Source organism: Propithecus coquereli, unplaced genomic scaffold, assembly GCF_000956105.1.
Source record: "Propithecus coquereli isolate 6110/MARCELLA unplaced genomic scaffold, Pcoq_1.0 Scaffold299, whole genome shotgun sequence".
Lineage (NCBI taxonomy): Eukaryota > Metazoa > Chordata > Mammalia > Primates > Indriidae > Propithecus > Propithecus coquereli.
Genome location: NW_012148607.1, coordinates 1,766,195 through 1,781,465, shown reverse-complemented (window position 1 = coordinate 1,781,465; position 15,271 = coordinate 1,766,195). Strand labels below are relative to the sequence as shown.

Below are 15,271 nucleotides of genomic sequence, written 5' to 3'. Positions count from 1 at the left end.
GTATCCTTTCACTGTAGTAAATCTTAGTCAGGATACAACTGTATGCAGAGTCCTGTGAGTACTCCTAGAGAATCATTGAACCTGGGATGGTCTTGGGGGGACCCCTGACACAGGTAGTCCTTCATGGACTTAATGGAAATGGTCAAGGGTAATCTCTTCAGAGTTACATTAATGGTGAGGGGTTGAGGATTGTTTTATGTGTGATTATTGTACTTTAAGTCTTTTCATAGCTCCTGAAACTGAGCCATCTGTTTCTCTGTCACGATTTGGCCAGGAACTGGCATTGTTTGCCTTATGTGGTTAGGATGTCATTGCTTCTGCCATGTTCTCCTCATGTGCTTTATGCTATGCATATGACGGAGATAGAGCAGGACTCTATTTTCTTGGTAAGTTAACTCCTTGTATCAGGTCTTATTTTTATCTTGCTTTCGTTATTTTTATTCAGTCAATGTTAAATATGTGCCCATTATCTTAAAGTATTATGCTAGGATCTGTAGCTGATAAAAAAGAGTAAGGTACACATACCTCTTAAGCTGCCTCATCTAGCTGTTTCTTTTTTTCCTTGTATAATACCTTGCCTAAGCTTAATAAATCCTCTTCTGCTTTTTTCCTTTTTTTGCCTCAGGATTTCCTGATTGATATTTTATGTTTGTGAATATATTTAACAGTTAGTTTAGGTAATTTAAAAAACTAAACTGTCCTAGAATGTCCGTCTTATTTCCTATACTTGCAGAATTGTTTCTGCCCCATAAAATGACATCTTTTGGAGCATATACTTTGGTGTGTGTGTATGTGTATGTGTGTAACAATCACAGTTTGTTACTGTGTTAAATAAATGAGAGAATTGTAGGAACAATTATGACTTAAGATACTCCATCAGTGTTTAACATATGGATTGTATATATTAATATAATAAATAGCTTAATATTGTAAACTCTGATAGGTTAAACTGAACCTGTGATACTTTATTTGGTTCTGTGATCCATTTGAAACTAGTTTGCAAATTTTCAGCCTGAACTGCTTGTTACATAGACTATTCATTTATCTGTTGCAGGACCTGGGAAATAATCTTGCTAGAATGTTGTAAATTTAGAGATAAATTGTCCAAGGATAGTACCAGTTCTTTGGGTAGAGAGATATAAAACGGAGATAACGTCAGTATAATTGTAATTTTGAGGATAATATTATTTAGATTTCCCTTTGCATTAGGGTCCTGATATCTCTGGGTTTTGGGATCCTTTCCTAAAACTCATCTGGTTAAAGTTAGTAATAAGAAATACTATATTCATGTGTTGTCATGATTTTTATTCATTCAGCAAATATGTTTCTAGTCCCCATGTCATATCAGGAATTGTGAATGCAGGAGGAAGTAAGATATAGAAGACATTGCTTGCTCATAGAGAACCAGTTAACTAATAATTGCTGTATGATTGCTATAATAGAGAGCTATGTGAGCATAGTTTGGTCACAAAAGAAGAGATGATCAGTTCTTGATGGGGATGGGAATTAGAAGCCTGATAATGACAATACTTGAGCTGAGTTTTAAAGTATGATTAGAAGTGAACAAGGGATGTCAGGAGTTGTCTGTGAAGGAATAAATAACTTTTTCTAGGGAATGAAGGAAAGCTTCATGGAAGAAGTGGCATTTGAGCTGGACCCTGAAGGATAGGTAAGATTTAGACAGGGAAAGATTGAGCTTGGGCAAGGAGAAGGCCTTTCTGGAGTAGGGAACATGCAGTAAAGGTATGATTGTCGAAAATCTTAAAAATAACAAGTAGTTCCATTTGGCTGGAGTGTAGTGTTTATTTAACTCGTGCTATATGGCAGTTGCTGTGCCTAGAGCTGACAGAGTTCCTGCCTTTATGGAGCCTCAGGGAAGGAATGGAGCGGTAGGTAAGGTTGTGAATAATAGGTTGGGTGGATTGGATTAAATTGTAGAGGATTTTAATGTTAAGTGAAGGCATTAGGGCTTAATTTTTAGGTAGTAAGGAACCATTGAGGATTATCACAATGGTTGGGAATGTTTGTGGCACTGGAGAGAGATTGGGGTGGAGGGAGTCTTGTGTAGACATGATAGAGTGCAGAGTCAGTCCACAAGTAGGCCGTGGCAAGAGAGAGATCAGTGTATGTTAAGTGCCCAGAAAATGTTTTTTGACTGAATGAGGGTCTTTGTGTCTGTCCGTGATCTTTATTTTCTGTGTAAAGATCATGCTTTTCCTCCTCAGTTGTCTCTTTTCACTTTCTTCTACTTTGTTTACCTATATTCTGTTCCTTTTTCTTATTTTTTTTTTTTTTTTGAGACAGTCTCACTCTCTTGCCTGGGGCCAGTGCCCTGGCGTCAGCCTAGTTCACAGCAACCTCAAACTCTTGGGCTCGAGCAATCCTCCTGCCTCAGCCTCCTGAGTAGCTGGGACTACAGACATGCACCACCATACCCGGCTAATTTTTTCTATATATTTTTAGTTGTCCAGCTAATTTCTTTCTATTTTTAGAAGAGACAGGGTCTTGCTCTTGCTCAGGCTGGTCCCGAACTCCTGAGTTCAAAGGATCCACTCGCCTTGTGTTAGAGCCGGTTCCCCTCGGCCCCAGGAACAGAGAGGCAGAGTCACCGAGGCTGCAAATGGCAAAGGAGTTTATTGGCTAGCTCGAGCTAGGGTCCAAGTTCCAGAGCACCAACGCAGTGGCCTCTTCTAAGGGCTAGGACCCCGCCTTGGGGTAGAGGTTAAGCTTTTATACCTTTTTCTGTTTTACACACGACACACAGGTTTCACACGACATGCTGGGCACACCTTCCCCTCCTCCCCTCCTTAGTTCACTGGTTCCTTTAAAAGTGGCTGATCGTGTTGGCTCCTGATTGGTTCATTTAAAAGTGGCTCCAAGCCTCGGGATCTTCGCGCCGGCGCCAATTGTGGTCAGCGTCATTTCGGGGAAAGGGCGGCATCGTTTCGGGAAAACCGAAACTTAGGCCTACTCCAGGAAGTTCAGCCTGTCATGGAGTCACTCCTGCTCTTATTCCTGTTCCTGATGAACTACATTTAACAAACAACTAAAAGCAAGCACGGTCACAGAAGCAAATAGCATCAGTTAGAATCAGAGAGAGCACATTTTTCTCTAATCTCTAATCTTAAACAATTCGTCTCACACAAAGCAAAGTATATTCTCCTACTATCAATTCCTGTTTTTCACTTGGCCTCCCAGAGTGCTAGGATTGTTTAAGTATGAGCCACCGTGCCTAACGTGTCCCTTTTTCTTAATTGACTTATTTTTGAAATACATTTTTAGATTATTTTGTGAAACTAATTATCTAATAGTTTAGAAACCTCAGTGACTATGCTGATAATTACAGAGGCTCGATATATCTTAGAGAATGATTCCATTAACCAAAAAACAAGAATATGGTAGCCACAGCAGATCTAGGGAGTGAGGAAAAGAGCTCTTAATTTGAGGTATCTATATGCTATACAGATAGTTGGCCAGTAAGGAGTTGTGTTTAGAGGTCAGGAAATTTGTGCTAGAGATATAGATTCAAGAGTCAAAGATTCATCAGTGTGAAAATGGTAGGTGATACTATGAATGTGGATGACTTCACCTGGGAGAGAACATGGAAGGATTGAGAAACAAGGATAAACCTTTGGGGGAACCCTTCTTTTGTTAGATGATGACCTTCTTTAGGACAGGGATCATGTCTTTCTCAATTTAATAAACCTTTTTTGACTCCTTTGTGCACTGTGCGAGGTGCACAGAGAATAAGATGTGGTCTTTGTGCTTAGCAAGATCTCAAGCTTTCAAGATGAATAGAGAGATTTTTAGTAAATAGTGCAGAGGAAAAGTGCTGTAGGGGAGGAAGAGAACTGCTCTTGAATCTTACAGCTTCAATAACTTTCCTATTATTACACACAATATGATTAAGTAGTTAGGCTTTTTGCTCTTCTGTTAAAGCAGTATAATCAATTTCTGGAATGTTTTGTACTGCTGTGTTTAAAGATGAAACCATCTAGTTCTTTCAACAAATTAGTTACTTTATGTATGTTATCCTTGATTATAATTTTTCTATAAACTATTTGTATTAAGTGGGATAAAAAGATGTTTGCTACTATGCTTTAAATGAAAATACCTGGAGAATTAATTATGAGTAGGAAGATTTATATAGAAAAACGATGGCTCACACCTGTAATCCCAGTGCTTTGGGAGACAGAGATGAGAGGATTGCTTGAGCCAGGAGTTTGAGACCAGCCTGGGCAACATAGCGAGACCCTGTCTCTATAGAAAAAAAAAATTAGCCAAGTATAGTGACCTGTGCCTGTAGTCCCAGCTACCTAGGAGGTTGAGGTGGGAGAATTGCTTGAGCCCAGGGGTTTGGGGTTACAGTGAGCTAGGGCTGTGCCACTGCACTCCAGCCTGAATGACAGAGCAAGACCGTCTCCACAAAAAAAATTAAAAAAAGAGAGAGAGATTGATGGGCATCTAATGTAGCCTCGTTACTGACCAATTCTAGTTCTCATTATCAGCTTATGGTAGCAGTCTGTTGGCTGCATTATATTAAAGGGCCTCAGCTGTTTTTCCTTTAGCACAGTTGTTGATGTAAATGAGAAGCATGGGCCATTGGGATTTTAGAATATCAGTTTCATGGAGAAAAAGAATAGTACGTGCTTTGAACATAAGATACAAAATCCTCTTTGTGCTTGAAGTGTCATATTTTTTACAAACTCTTTTAGGTTTATACTTGGTGGTGTTGTACTTGGTACTGCCTATTTATATAAACAGAGATGAGCTAAAGAATAGTCATATCCTTCCTTTAGAAATAATAGAGACATTTCACTAGTATTTCCACATCAACTAGCATTGCTTATAGCAGAGCCAATTTTGAATGGTATATTTACTGTATGATTAAAAGTATAATGTAAGGTTACATCTTATGTGCTAGGGACTGTGCTGAGTTTTTTGAAATGCAGTAGTTATTTTAATCCTTATGTCAGCCCTATGAAATAAACATGATTACTCAATTGGTATATAAGTTGTGGAACTGGAGGCTCAAAGAGGTTAAGTGACTTGCCCAAGTACACACAGATGGTTCATGATAAAAGTATGGTTTGAGTTTGGATTTTAATCTCACTAATGATACGTTTGTCATCATTTTGTGATTGCTATATGTAGGACACTTCTGTCTTGGTTTCTCTTGAACCACCATTGAGAAATTGTAGAGACACCTCTCCTTCAGTGCTCTAACAGCTCTCTTTTCTGATCCAAAACCAGATAGAAAAAAAAATTGAATGTTACAGCAGGGTAAATTTAACTGGACATCACGTATTTTCATTCGCCAAATCTAACAACGCTAAACAGGGAGGAATTTTAGAACAATAGACTATTTAAAGAGATGTGGTGTCAGTTCCCAAACTTTGCTGCATGTTGGAATCATCTGGGAATCTTACTGATGCCTGACTCCCAATCCTAAATGTTCAAATTTAATTGGTGTGGGATGTGTCCCAGAGATCTAGATTTTTTTTTAAGTCGGTTGCCTGTGCTGTAGTGCAGTGGTGTCATCGTAGTTTACTGTAGCCTCAAACTCCTGGGCTTTAGTGATCCTCCTGCCTCAGCCTCACGAGTAGCTGGGACTACAGACATGTGCCACCATGTCCAGCTAATTTTTTCTATATATTTTTTTAGTTGTACAGCTAATTTATTTCTATTTTTTTAGTAGAGACGGGATCTCACTCTTGCTCAGGCTGGTCTTGAACTCCTGAGCTCAAACAATCTGCCTGCCTCAGCCTCCCAGAGTGCTAGGATTACAGGTGTGAGCCACTGCGCCCAGCCAAGTCTTCCTTATTTCAACCACACTGTGACCACTGCTATGACATTTCTTTTGGATTTTAAAGACTTAGAAGCATTCTGTAAGATGAATATAAATCCACTACCCAGAAATATTTTACCCTAACCTACTGTTGCCATTTTGACTGCTCATGTAATATTTATTTGTTAGATTAAAAAAATGTTTGAAGGTAATTTCTGTTCCTTGGAAAAAATTCACACAATAAAGTGTGTTAAAATGAGGAGTGTAGGGATGGATGCCAGAATGCCAGAGTTAATGAGTGAATAGCTGGTGGCCTAACTTACTATTGAAGTCCAAATGGATAGAAATTCATAGAAATTCTGGACAAAATATATTTAAAAAAAATTAAAACAGAAACCCATGGCTAGTTCAGTAAAAGAAAAAGAAACCCCCATCTGCCAAAATCAAAAGGGAAATTAAAAGCTGGAGTAATAATTCTTAAGTAGTTTATCATGTGTTTGGACCTAGATATAAGACGTAAAGTTTGGGGTTGGTTAAAACAATTTTGGGGGCATTTTTACACAAAATACATGTGTAAAATAACATTTAAAAAATGTTATTGTGGTATAATTGACATACAATAATTTTTACATGTTTAAAGTGTGCAATTTTATAAGTTTTAACATACGTGTACATTTGTGAAACCTTTACCACAACGAAGATAATGAATGTATCCATCACTTTCAGAAGTTTCCTTGTGCCCACGTACATTCCTTCCCTCCTGCATCTCTCTTGCTCCTTCCTCCATACACAATCACTGATTAGCTTTCCGTCCCTGTAGATTAGTTTGCATTATCTAGGTTAATACATAAATAGAATCATATAGTATGTGCTGTGCTTGGCCTCTTTCATTTAGCGTAATTATTTTGAAATCCATCCATGTTATTGCATGTATAAATAATTTATTCCTTTTTAATTGCTGAGTAGTGGTATGCCATTGTATAGCTATACCAGTTTTTTATTTATCCATTGACCCGATGGTGGACATTTGGGTTGTTTCCATTTCATCATTACTAAAAATAGAGATGCTGTGGACATGTAGGTACTGTTCTTTATATGGACAGGTAATTTTCTTTCTCTTAAATAAGTACCTAGGAGTGGGATGGCAGGATTGTGTGGTAGGTATACGTTAAATTTTTAATTATCTGCCAAAGTATTGTATAACGGTGTACCATTTTACCTTCCCACCAGCAGTGTATGAGAGTTCCAGTTGCTCTCTATATTTGCCAGTACTGTTTATGGTCAGCCTTTTAAATTTTAGCCATTCTAGTAGGTGTGTAATAGAATCATATTGTGGTTTTAATTTTTCTAATGATTAATGATGTTGAGCATGTACCTATTTTCAAGTATCTATTTGCCATCCAGATAATTTCTTTGGGGAAGTGCTTGTTCAAATTTTTTGCCTTTGTTTTAATGGGGTGGTTTTTCTTATTGTTGAGTTTTGAGAGTTCTTTGTATATTCTGGATTCTAGTTCTTTGTTAGATGTGTGACTTGCAGATATTTTCTCCAAGACTGTGTCTTGTCTTTCATTTTCTTAACAGTGTCTTTTGAAGAATACAAATTTTGAAGTTCAGTTTATCAAGTTTTTCTTTTATGGTTTGTGCTTTTGATGTTATATCCAAAAAAATCTTTGCCTCACCAAGATTACAAAGGTTTTCTCCTGTTTTCTTTTAGTGTTGTTATAGTTTTAGGTTTTATATTTAGGCCTATGATGTATTTTGGGTTAATTTTTATATGATGTGAGGTATTGATTTAGGTTCGTATTTTTGCATGTGGATATCCAGTTTTTCCAATACTCTTTATTGAAAGGACTTTTTTTTTCACTGAATTGCTTTGTACTTTCATCAAAAATCAATTGATTATATAATGTATGGGCCGATTTCCGGATCTTTATCCTGTTCCATTGATCTCTTTGTCTGTCTTGATGTCAGTATCATACTATTTGACTGGTGTAGTGATGTAAGTCTGGAAAGTCAGGTAGTTTAAGATCTCCGGGCCATAGGAGGAAGATGGTAGTAGAATCGCGCGTCACCCAGGAGGAAATTAAATTAAGAAGGAGCCGGAGAAGCCCATCGACCGTGAGAAGACCTGCCCGTTGCTGCTCCGGGTCTTCACCACTAATAACGGCCGCCATCACCAAATGGACGAGTTCTCCCGTGCGAACGTACCATCCAGCGAGCTGCAGATCTACACTTGGATGGATGCAACCTTGAAAGAACTGACTAGTTTAATAAAAGAAGTCCACCCAGAAGCTAGAAAGAAGGGCACACACTTCAATTTTGCAATCATTTTTACAGATCTTAAAAGACCTGGCTATCGAGTTAAGGAGATTGGTAGCACCATGTCTGGCAGAAAGGGGACTGATGATTCCATGACCCTGCAGTCGCAGAAGTTCCAAATAGGAGATTATTTGGACATAGCGATTACCCCTCCAAATCGGGCACCACCTCCTTCAGGGTGCATGAGACCTTATTAAATTCTATTTACTATTTCCTGAATTTATTTTTTGGTCAGTTATGTAAAATAAACTTAACATGTTCTTTTTCCTCCTCTGATTATTGCCATTAAGCCTTTAAATTCTAAACAAATTATAATGCATCTATTTAGGAGTTAGATTTGGATGTACTATGGTATGAATATTAATAGAAAATCCATTTTTTTCAAGCCTTTCTGTAAACTATGAAGAAAAGTGCTCTTAGCATTCTTTGTAAAACCATATTGTTAAATACATGTGTGTACTCAGCCTGAGTGTGAAAGTTAATGGAGGCATGGAAACAGGGTTTAATCTGATGTTGGAAGAGGGTATGTTTAAGGCCAAAAGGGGCACAGCAAGAAAGCCATGGGATTATATGAAATCAAGTGTGACTTTGTCATATAGACTGTTGCATGCAATTAGAAAAAGGAGCTGTGAGAATGAGGCCATGTGGCAGCAGAGGTGTTTTGGAACAGTGGAGCTGAGCCAGATTGAAGCACCTGTTAGGAGAGATTGGCCTGCCTTGATCAGAGTACTGTGACATAAAAGGTTAGAGAAAAGAACAGGAGCCACAGTGAGGGCTTTTCATGTTTTAGAAATGGGGCCAATAGGGCATTTTGAAGGCAGGAACCAGTACAGAGGAAACAGGATTAGAACACAAGGTAAGGGTGGAAAGGTTTACCTTAAAGATCTGACAATGGAGGGAGGAATTAAAGACCAAGTGCGAAGAGCCAGGGATGAGGTCAGATTGAGTAAGTAGGAGATAGTCACACATCCTGCTGTGTGCTGGGGCTGGTGTGCATCCAATTTGAGAGGATTGCAGTGTAGTCTAGCAATTAAGACCTTGGGGCAAAACAGTTACATCCTCATTGTACCAGTAGCTCTGCAACCTTGGACAGATTACTTGGATCAAGTCTTTATTTTGTAAAATGGAGATAATAGCCCATAGGATTGTGAAGATTAAGTATTTGTAAAGGGTTTAGAGTAGCGCCTGACAGATAAGAATAAATACTGGTTAATGGCCATAAAGTGGAGTTCGGTCAAAACTGGAACCCTGTCTTTCGTGGGACTATTATACTCTCGTTTTGAAGTTTATAAACAGTATGGCAGTGTGTATGGAGCCTAATTACCTTTAGTCTGTTACAGTTGAGAATTGAAAATGTATATCCCAAAATGAAAAAAATGTACTAGCAGTAATAAAATTGCACTCGATTTAAAAAAAAAAAAAGATCTCCAACCTTGTTCTTTTACAAGGTTATTTGACTATTCTAGGTTCTTCGCATTTTCATATGAGTTTTAGAATTAACTTGTTAATTTCCGCAAAAGCAGCAACAACAACAACAAACCAAAACAAACCTGCTGGGATTTTGATTGGGATTGTATTGAATCTACAGGTCACTTAGGGGAGAACTGACAATATTGACACTTGTAATCTATGAACATGGTATATGTCTTTATTTATTTAAATCTGATTTCCCTAGTTAGGTTTTTATACTTTTTGGTGTGCAGGTCTTGTACATCTCTTACAGATTTACTTCTAAGTATTTCACATTTTTTGATGCTATTGTAAATGTCATTGCTTTAAATATCTCAATTTCTGATTGCTTGTTGCCACTGTATAGAAATGCAATTGATTTCCCCTCCCTCCCTCCCTCCTTTCTTCCCTTTCTCCTTCCTTTCTTCCCTTTTTTTCTCTCTCTCTCTCTCTCCTTCCTTCCCTTTCTTAACTTTCTTCCTTTCTTTTGTTTCTTGACAGGGTCTTACTCTGTCATCCAGGCTGAAGTGCAGTGGCGAATCATAGCTCACTGCAACTTCCCAACTCCTGAGCTCAGGTGATCCCCCCACCTCAGTCTCTTGAGTTGCTGGAACTATAGGCATGCACCACTATGCCTGGTTAATTTTTAATTTTTTTTAAGAGACAGTATCTTGCCCAGGCTAACCTTGAACTTCTGGGCTCAAGTGATCCTCCCACCTTGGTCTCCCAAAGTGCTCGGATTATGCATGAGCCACCATGCCTGACCTTGATTTCTTTGTACTGATCATGCATGTATCCTGCAACCTTGCTAAACTTACTTATTAATTTAGTAGCTTTTTGTTGATTCTGTTAGATTCTTTTATGTATGCGATCATGTCATCTGTGAATAAAGATAATTTTATTTTTTCCTTTCTAATTTAGATGGAAATACCATTTATTTTCTTTGCTTTATTGTGGTGGCTAGAAACTCTAGTGCAGTGTTGAATAGTAGTGGTGAAAGCTGGCATTCTTGCCTTGTTCCTGATCTTAGCAGGGAAAACGTTCAGTTTTTCACCATTATGTATGATGTTAACTCTAGGTTTTTTGTAGATGCCTTTTATCAAGTTGGGGGAGTTCCTTTCTTTTCCTAGCTTGCTGAGAGTTTTATAAGGATCGAATGATATATTTTGTCAAATGCTTTTTCTGCATGTATTGGGATGCTGAGGTTTTTCTTTTTTAGTCTGCTAATTTGATAAGTTATATTGGTATTTCCCCCCCATTGGTTGATTTTTAAATGTTAAACCAATCTTGCATTTCTGACATAAATCCCACTTGATCATAATATATTATCTTTTTAATGTATTATTTGATCTGATTTGCTAAAACTGTTGGATATATGTTCATGAGGGATATTGGTCTGTAATTTTCTTTTCTTGTTATGCCTTTAGTCTGGTTTTGAAGTCATGATAATGCTGACTTTATAAAACATGTTGGGAAGGATTTTCTCTTCAATATTTGGGAAGAGTGTGTAGAATTGTGTAGAATTTGTTTTATTTTGTAGTGTGCTAGAATTCATTAGTGAAGCCATCTGAACCTGCAGTTTTCTTTGTGGAAAGGTTTTAAACTACAGATTTAGTCTCTAATAGATACTGGGATATTTTAACTTTCTGTTTTTCTCAAGGGTGTTTTGGGAGTTTATCTCTTTCAGGGAGTTTATTGATGTTATCTGAATTGTAGAATTCATTGGCATAAAATTGTTTATCTCTCGTTCCTTCTTTTTTTTTTTGATCAATCTAAACAGATTTATCAGTTTTCTCAAGATCTGGCTTTTGGTTTAATTGATTTCTCTTACTATTTTATTTACTTACATGTATATGTCTATGCGATTTCTATTTTATTGATTTCTGTTCTCATCTTTATTAATCCCTTTCATCTGCTTACTCTAGATTTTATTTACTCTTTTTAGTTTCTTAAGGTTACTATAGAAGCTGAGGTTACTGAATTGAGTTTCTTTTCTAATATAGGTGATTAGTGGTATACATTTCTCTCTTTATGTACTACAGCTTTAACTGGATCCCACATGTTTTGACATGTGTGTTTTCATTTTCATTTACTTCCGTTTGATTTCTTTGAATCATGAATTATTCATAAGTGTGTTATTTAGTTTTCATGTATTAGAGGATTTTCATATCTCTTTTATTATTAATTTCTAGTTTATTTCCATTGTGGTCAGTCACATATATGGCTTTAGTCTTTTTAAATTTATTGATTCTTGGTTTGGCCCTAAATATGATCTATCTTGGTAAATGTTTTATGTGTACTTGAAAAGAACGTGTATTCTGCCATCGTGTGAGTGTCCTACAAATGTCACTTAGGTCAGGTTGGTTGATGGTATTGTTCAAGATTTTTTTTTTTTCATCCTCACTGATTTTCTATCTACTTACTCTTTTTTTTTTTTTAATTTCAGCATATTATGGGGGTACAGATGTTTAGGTTATGTATGTTGCCCTTGCCTCCCCACTCCCCCCCAAGTCCGAGTTTCAAATGTGCCCATCCCTTGGATGGTGCGCATTGCACTCTTTGTGTATGCAAATACCCGTCCCCTTCTCCCCCCCCCGCCCGACATCCAATAGATGTTATTATTATATGTACACTTATGTGTTGATCAGTTAATACCAATTTGATGGTGAGTACATGTGGTGCTTGTTTTATCTACTTATTCTTATCAGTTGTTAAAAAGGGGTTGGAATCTCAGGAGGGACTGGAAGTGCTCCTCTGTTATGTTTTCATTTTTTAAGTCATTGATTTTCTAACTTTGATTTTGTGCTAACTTAATCACTTTAGGCAGGTTTTTAATGATGAAACTCATTTTAAGTTTAAGTCATCTAGCTCTTAAGGACAAGGGAGATATGTTAGAAATTAGAATTTAATAATGGGATTTCTGGTTCCTATAAAAGTTTTGAATTATTTATGTCAATGTTTGCATTAAAAGATCTTCTTTGTCTTTTGGCTTTGCCTATTAGAAGGTGAGTATATGTGTCTTTAATAGACTTTTAGATTTATCCTTTAAAAAATAATGGGGAAACCAAAACCTATTCTAAAAGCAGAATACAAAGGGATACAAAAGTGTTTTTCTGCTTTTGGTAGGTGTTGGGAATTTTTTCTGTTTTGATGGTGTAAAATTTATATTGTAAATGAAAAACATCAAAATGCTATTAATTGATTTTTCCACCCTAATTGCTTATAATTTTTGCCTAGATTTTAAAAAATGGCAGAAATTTTTATAGTTTCATCGCACTTACTTTTTTCCGTTTGACCTCTCTTAATTTTCAGCCCCACTGGAAATGAATTACCTGAGCTGAGCACTACTGAGATTGCTTCTGGCAAACAGAATTAATGGACTGTTTTTCAAAGGGGGTACAAAGCTTAAAACAGAAAAGTCCCTGAGATGTACGGGCATCTTGGGAATAGAATAAAGTGCATTTATAGGGAGATAGTAAAATGAAAATGTAGGAATTTAGGCTTGTTTGTTAATGTATTTAATTTTTTATTTTGAAATAATTACAGACTCACAGGAAGTTGCAAAAATAGTAGTACACAGAGTCCTGTGAATGCTTCACCCAGCTTTCCCCAATGGTGCCATCTTACATATAGCTGTAGTACAATAACAAAACCAGGAAAATGACATTAGTACAGTATCACTAACTAGATTATAGACCTTATTTGGTTTTTCACGTGTACTTGTATATGTTTGTATTTGTGTATATACAGTTCTATACATTGTGATCCTATGAATAGATTTGTGTAATGATGACCACCACAACGAACATACAGAACTGTTGCGTCATTCAAAGGAACTCCCTTATGCCATCCCTTTATATTTGCACTCCCACCCTGTCTTTATCCCCTTGCAACCCACTAATCTGTTCTCCTTTTTTGTGTGACTACTATATAAATGGAACCATACAGTATGTAACCTTTTGAGATTTACTTTTTTCACTAAGCATAATGTTTTTGAGATACATCTAAATTGTTGCCTGTATCAAACAGTTGCTTCCCATTTTTGCTGCACTTAGTATTCCATTAAGTGGTTATACTACCATTTGTTTATCCATTAATGTTTTGATGGGGATTGGACATTTTTTTTTTGTGACAGAGTCTTGCTCTGTTGCCTGGGCTAGAGTGCCATGGCGTCAGACTAGCTTATAGCAACCTCAAACTCCTGGGCTCAAGCAATCCTTCTGCCTCAGCCTCCCGAGTAGCTGGGACTACAGGCATGTGCCACCATGCCTGGCTAAGTTTTTCTCTATATATTTTTAGTTGTCCAGCTAATTTCTTTCTATTTTTAGTAGAGATGGGGTCTCACTCTTGCTCAGGCTGGTCTTGAACTCCTGACCTTGAGCGATCCTCCTGCCTTGGCCTCCCAGAGTGCTAGGATTACAGGTGTGAGCCACCACGCCCGGCCCTGGATTTTTTTTTTTGAATCTGCATCACTGGTAGTATATTTTTTTTAAAAGCTATTAACTTTTAAGGGTTTTGTACATATGCTAGATATAACTTTTTAGTGGAGTATGTGGTTTGCAGATATATTTTCCCAGTCTGTTCTTTGGTTTTCCATTTTTTTAAACAGGGTCTTTTGTGGAGCAAAAGTCTTTAATTTCGATAAAGTTCAGTTTATCAGTTTTTTCCTTTTATGGACTGTGTTTTTAGTGTTATGTCTAAGAGCTCTTCATCTTTTCCCAGGTCCTGATGATTTTCTCCTATGTTTTCTTGTGAAAGTATTATAGTTTTATATTTTACATTTAAATCCATGATCCATTTTGAATTAATTTTTGCCTATACTGGGAGATATAGGTCAAGGCTTATTAATTTATTTAGCCTATGGATGTCCAATTGTTCTAGCATAATTTATTGAAAAGTCTATCCTTCCTGCATTGAACTGCTTTTGCACTTTTGTCAAAAATCCTTTGGACATATTTGTATGGCTTATTTCTGAGTTCTCTTTTCTGTTCCATTGACCTGTGGGACTATCCGTCTACCAATACGCACTGTTTTGATTACTGTGGCTATATATGTAAGTCTTAACATTGGGTAGAGCGAGTTCTTACACTTTATTCTTCTATTTCGAAAATTGTGTTAGCTATTCTAGTTCTTTTTCCTTTCTGTATACACTTTAGAATAAGCTTTTTCATATCTACAAAAGGTCTTGCTGGGATTTTGATAGGAATTGAATTAAACTTATAGATAAGTATAAGAGATATAGGAAAAACTAAACTATTTTTCTTACTCTCACACTCACCACAACACAGGACACTTCTGATACCAGATCTGTGATGGTTTACCCCCACACAGACACCAGCTGACACCGCACAGTTCTCCAGCAGACACCAGCAGGGTGTCTGACAGTTTAACTCAACTCTGACATTATCTGCCTGGAGTTAGCATTAGATCCCACAGGTTAAGGCTCCGTCCCACAAGACTGTCCCTACTTCAGATGCCAGTCCCAAGCCCCAGGTTATTTTACCTGTGCTTCTGACCGTCTGGCTATAAATCAGGGGTTCCCATGACCCCCATCCTTGGGGTTGAGAATTTGCTAGGATGACTCATAGAACTCAGGCAAACACTTATGTTTACCAGTTTATTATAAAGGATATTGTGACAGATACAGATGAACAGTTGAAGCAGCACATAGGGCGAGGTATGAGGGAGGGAGCATGGAACTTCTGCCTTCTGTGA

The 15,271-nt window shown here is 37.2% G+C and overlaps 1 protein-coding gene and 1 pseudogene across 4 annotated transcripts in view; both read left to right on the top strand.

Annotated features, from left to right (window-relative positions):
- MAST2 (microtubule associated serine/threonine kinase 2) overlaps window positions 1-15,271 on the top strand; it is a 202,063-nt gene that overhangs the window by 53,274 nt on the left and 133,518 nt on the right. The window lies entirely within an intron of this gene.
- Window positions 7,826-8,467, top strand: LOC105814125 (annotated as a pseudogene). Its single transcript, XR_001137688.1, has one exon. The product of XR_001137688.1 is annotated as a histone deacetylase complex subunit SAP18 pseudogene (transcript).